We start from the raw sequence: 6000 nt of genomic DNA, 5'->3' as shown, positions 1-6000 counted from the left end.
CCATGACTCATATATCAACGTGACGCGATAATCATGAGTAAGATGTATCATCTCTATAAATTAGAAATGTGCATAATACAACCGATAATCTGGCATATATTCATCACCAGTTCTCATAGGTTATATCACCCAAATACGAAAATGAACACTTGCAAAAATGAACTTTTCGGGACAGTTTGTAATTTTATCACTGAAAAAAAAAAAAACATCATTTGCCTGAAGAGGGTAAAATGTGAAAAATAAATTTTCATCCAAGAATATCGCACTGCCATTATGCAATTGTGAGCCTGTATCAAGAGATGTTGAACTGAATTTAATTGAATATAGAATTTAGGCCAAAGGCCAAGCACTGGGACCTATGAGGTTATTCAGCGCTGAAACGGAAACTGACAGTGAAAGGTTTGAAAGGTGTAATGGAGGAAGACCTCAAAGCAGTTGCACTATGAATCAACTGTTAGAGAGGGTGGAAAGTAAGATGGAAGAAAGAGAAGATGAACGGAGGTACAGTAAAAGGAACGAAAGGGGTTGCAGCTAGGGGCCTAAGGGACGCTGCAAAGAACCTTAAGCAATGCCTACAGTGCCCCGCACGAGGGACACTGACGGCGCTAACCCCCTACGGGGCCAAGAGATGTTGAGCTTTTAGTCTCTTTTTGCTACTTGAGAAATAGAGCAAATAAAATTCGCCTACAAAGATGAACTATCCGCGATTAATTTCATTCTTAATCTACGAAGCTTAGTGCCGAAAAAAATTATTAATTTTCGTAAAATGGTGTCGCGAAAAAAAATCATTTTATTAATTTTCGTAAACTGGTGTAGCGAAAAGAAAATTATTTTATTATTTTTCGTAAACTGGCGTCGCCAAAACAAAAATTATTTTTTTAATTTATGTAAACTGGCGTCGCAAAAACAAAAGTTATTTTGTTAATTTATTTAAACTGGCGTCGCAAAAACATAAATTATTTTACTAATTCTCGTAAACTGGCTTCGCAAAGACAAAAATTATTTAATTAATTTTCGTAAACTAGCATCGCAAAAACAAAGATTATTTTGTTAATTTTCGTAACCTGGCGTAGCAGAGACAAAAATTATCTTATTAATTTATGTCAAATGGCGTCGCAAAAACAATCATTAATGCATGGAAACATGTCCTGCAAAAAAAATTATTAATCTACGTTAAATGTCGAGGCAAAAAAAAATGATTAATTTATGTAAACTGTCGTCACAAAAACATGGATCAATTTTGGTAAACTGGCGAAGCAAAAATTGATTGATTTATGTTAATGGGCGTCGCACATAAATGATAAAAGTATCTACACTGGAGTCGCAATAATATGGATCAGTGTATATAAATGGGTGTCTCATATAAATTAGTAATGTATGTAACCTGGCGTCGCAAAAACGTGGATTATTTATGTAAACTGACGTCGCAAAAACATGGATTTATTTATGTATATTTACGTCGAAAAATATGGATTTATTTTTGTATATTTACGCTGCAAAAACATGGATTTATTTATTTATATTTACGTCGCAAAAACATGGATTTATATATATATATATATATATATATATATATATATATATATATATATATATATATATATATATATATATATATATATATATATTGACGTCGCAAAAATATGGATTTATTTATGTAAACCGACGTCGCAAAAAACCTAGATTTATTTATGTATATTGACGTCGCAAAAACATGAATTTATTTACGTATACTGACGTCACAAAAACATGGATTTATGTATACTGACGTCGCAAAAACATGGATTTATGTAAACTGGCGTCGCAAAACATGGATTTATGCATATTGGCGTCGAAAAAACATGGATTTATGTAAACTACCGTCGCAAAACATGGATTTATGTAAACTGGCGTCGCAAAAACATGGATTTATGTAAAACTGGCGTCGCAAAACATGGATTTACGCAAACTGGCGTCGGAAAAACATGGATTTATTTATGTACATTGACGTCGCAAAAACATGGATTTATGTAAACTGGCGTCGCAAAAACATGGATTTATGTAAATTGACGTCGCAAAAACATGGATTTATGTATATTGACGTTGCAAAACATGGATTTATGTATACTGACGTCACAAAACGTGGATTTATGTATACTCACGTCGCAAAACCATGGATTTATTTATGTAAACTGGCGTCGCAAAAACATGCATTTATGTAAATTGACGTCGCAAAAACATGGATTTATGTATATTGACGTCGCAAAACATGGATTTATGTATAATGACGTCACAAAACGTGGATTTATGTATACTCACGTCGCAAAACCATGGATTTATTTATGTAAACTGGCGTCGCAAAAACATGGATTTATTTATGTATATTGACGTCGCAAAAACATGGATTTATGTATACTGGCGTCGCAAAAACATGGATTTATGTATACTGACGTCGCAAAAACATGGATTTATGTATATTGACGTCGCAAAAACATGGATTTATTTATGCGTACTGACGTCGCAAAAACATGGATTAAAATATGCAAACTGGCCTCCCGAAAAAAAAAATAATCATTCATGCAAACTAACGTCGCAAAAAAAATTATTTTTTTTGTAAACTGGCAATGCAAAAAGATGGATTAATTTATACAAATGACTGTCTCTTATCAATGATTAATAAATGTAAGGTGGCATCGCAAGAACTAGGATTAATTTATATAAATGAGCGTCTCAAATAAATGATTAATTTATGTAAACTGGCGTCGCAAATACAGTGATTCATTTTCATGAATTGGCGTCGCAAAAACAAGGATTAAAATATGTTACATGGAGTCACAAAAAATTACCATGTGAACTCGTGTTGAAAAAATAATGATTAATCTGCATAAACTGGCGTCCCAAAAACAGTGATGAACTTATGTCAACTAGGCGTCGCAAAAACAATGGTCATCGATGCCCTTGAAAGTATTTTGATTCCCTAGAATCGCACAACCATACTTGAGTACAGGACCCTTATCAAAATTTGGGTATTGCTGCCTCATTGCCAAAAGCTATTCTGCCAGTGGCATGACTGCTTTTTTGGTTTCAGTTGTTAACTAAACATTCTATAGGAAGTCTGCCTATAGCTTTAAATCTTGTAAATAACGCTTTCAATAACGGCAAACTCCACCAGATGACTTTCTTTACATTAGGATTGCTTTCTAAATTAGCTGTCCTTCCTTGGTATATACTTTCTTTTTGTTACAAGTTGCTTTCTTAATTAGCTGTCCGCCCCTGGTATATACTTTCATTTTGTTACAAGTTAATGTCTCTTTATCAGTATACATTTTGATGATCTCTGGCGTGGTGTAGAGTTTGTGAATTTTTCACAAAAAATAAAAAAATAACTGTCAAATAATTCTAGTGGTGGGCTACAACAATGTGACTGTGATATGAACACCATATTCTTTGGAAAAATTTAAGTATATCTTAGTTTGACCAGACCACTGAGCTGGTTAACAGCTCTCCTAGGGCTGGCCCGAAGGATTAGATTTATTTTACGTGGCTAAGAACCAACTGGTTACCTAGCAACGGGACCTACAGCTTATTGTGGAATCCGGACCACATTATGACGAGAAATGAATTTCTATCACCAGAAATAAATTCCTCTAATTCTTCATTGGCCGCGCGGAGAGTCGAACGCTGGGCCAACAGCGTGCTAGCCGAAAGCTCTACCCACCCCCCCAATGAAGAACTGTTAAGCTTGAATTTCAAGTCAATGGCCCCTGTGGGCTTGTTCCATACGAATAGGTTCCACCTTCTGAATAATAATAATAATAATAATAATAATAATAATAATAATAATAATAATAATAATAATAATAATAATAATAATAATAATAATAATAATAATAAATAGTAAAACTCTCTTTATATTTTCGTCGTTGTTAGAATTGCCTTATGTAAACAAAAACAAAACCCAAAAAAAGCTGTCTTATAGTGATTCCAATCTTTATAAAAAAATTCATACGTTAGACTTAATAGAAAGTACCACTGGACCCCTCCGCCCGTCTCTCTCTCTCTCTCTCTCTCTCTCTCTCTCTCTCTCTCTCTCTCTCTCTCTCTCTCTCTGCAAACAAAGGTATTTATGGGAACGAATCTCACATCACATATACAACATTTATTATTTGTTGCAAGCAGAAAGTACTTTTCAATATCGCTTTAACTTTGCAAAGCTTCTCTTTTCATTAAATATTTACTTATTGAGCCTTAGATGCATATAACCTCCTCAAAAAAGGCTGACGTGAAATAAGGTCTCTTAATTACCTTGTTTACATAATTCTTGTAATTCCAACTAATGGTTTTCATCCTGTCATCGATGTTAATATTTATGGGAAAACAGAAATAATAAATGTCATCTTTTTCTATGTATAATGAACGGTTTCTTTCTAGATGACATTTTTCCCCTAGTATTAAATATAACTCATAAATAATTTATATGATGAGTAACGTGACATGTAACAGTAGCTAACGACAGGGTAACAGTAATGAAAAAGAAGAAAATTTGCAAAGTTTGACAAAAATTTAATACTGCCTAGCCGCTAAAAATTACCTATTTTTTTAGCAATTTAATACTTCGAGAAATTATAAATTTTGACAAAGGAATATTAATTTTGTCCCGACGCTAAAACTGTCACCTTGCACCAGTTACATACTCCGAGAATTTGCAAAAAAAAAAAAAAAAAAAAATTAAATGACAAGTACTAAACCAAACTGATTTTATCAGTACTTTAGCAAATTTCCCTCAGCGTTCCGTTCCAGTCTCTTCATTAGCTTAATTATTTTTTTACGCATTTTCCCGAGATGTAACCGAGTACTGGGACCTTTCCCCGAAAAAGGTGGGACGCCATATCTTAAAAACTAACCTTAGAATTTTCTTGTAAACAGTCTCATTATGTTTCCCACACCCAAATTACCTCATTGTTACTAATTTAATGGTGATGATTTAACATAGCCTAACCTAACCTAACCTAGGGGCATGGCAATAAAAAACCGGGTCTGATGCAACACTGACATACATCTCAGGAATTTGCAACCGGGATAGGCTATGGACTGGCCTAGGAAAACATCGTTAATTTGAAATCTCATGGATCTAGAACACAGGTTATTAGAGAAGAATTTTGTCATTGTTTGTCCATAAACAAACACTTTTAGGGAAGCAGATCGTTTGTAACTAATATCTGAACAAGAAGTATGGTTGAATAAGGTTTCGGAAACAATAACGTTTGTTTGTGTTTGGAGAATTTTACTTAGTCATGATACGAATTAGGTTCATAGGAGCCCTTCTTCACAATTCATTTCTTCGACTACCTAAAGCCGTTGGCAATGAACGTTGCATTTAACGTTTTGAGGCGAAAATTATTCTTAGCCTATTTGCGGCGTGAGCTTACGCTTCAGAATTACATTTGTGGCTACTACATCTTGAGATGAAAATTTTAACTCGTTACTTTAATCTACAGTCTAACCTAACGACCCTCGCTGGTAGAGTATTTTTTTTCCCCGGCCGCTCGTAGAAGTAGACGAATTTAGCACTGGCAATAATGAGATGTAGATGCGTTTTTAATGAATTACTGTACAGTGAACGAGTTTTACCCCTCGTATATCTAAATGCATATTAATGTCCTATCACCAATCTTGGGTCCAGATGAACTTTGCAGAAGATACATCCAAATATGACCATTTAAATGTCAATGAATGTTGCACCCGACAGTCTTCGCTGCAGATAACTCTCAAACAGACTGTTTTGAAATAATGTTAATAACTCGTACCCATCACTCTTGAATATAAACGATACTCTCCCTATGCAACTCGAATTGTAAAGTGGTGTTGCCGTTTTCGTATGTTATTAATCTTTCATTCTGTTACGTGTACATGCGTAAATACATGTCATGATGCTCCTTGCTTATTTATTATAAGATACTTATTTATTATAAGTTGCAGGCTGATAGTGTACCTCCCGACTTGATGCTAAAAAGGAATTCA

The sequence above is a fragment of the Macrobrachium rosenbergii genome, chromosome 17 (assembly GCF_040412425.1).
Source record: "Macrobrachium rosenbergii isolate ZJJX-2024 chromosome 17, ASM4041242v1, whole genome shotgun sequence".
Taxonomy (NCBI): Eukaryota; Metazoa; Arthropoda; class Malacostraca; order Decapoda; family Palaemonidae; genus Macrobrachium; species Macrobrachium rosenbergii.
Note: the sequence above shows the minus strand (reverse complement) of the source record.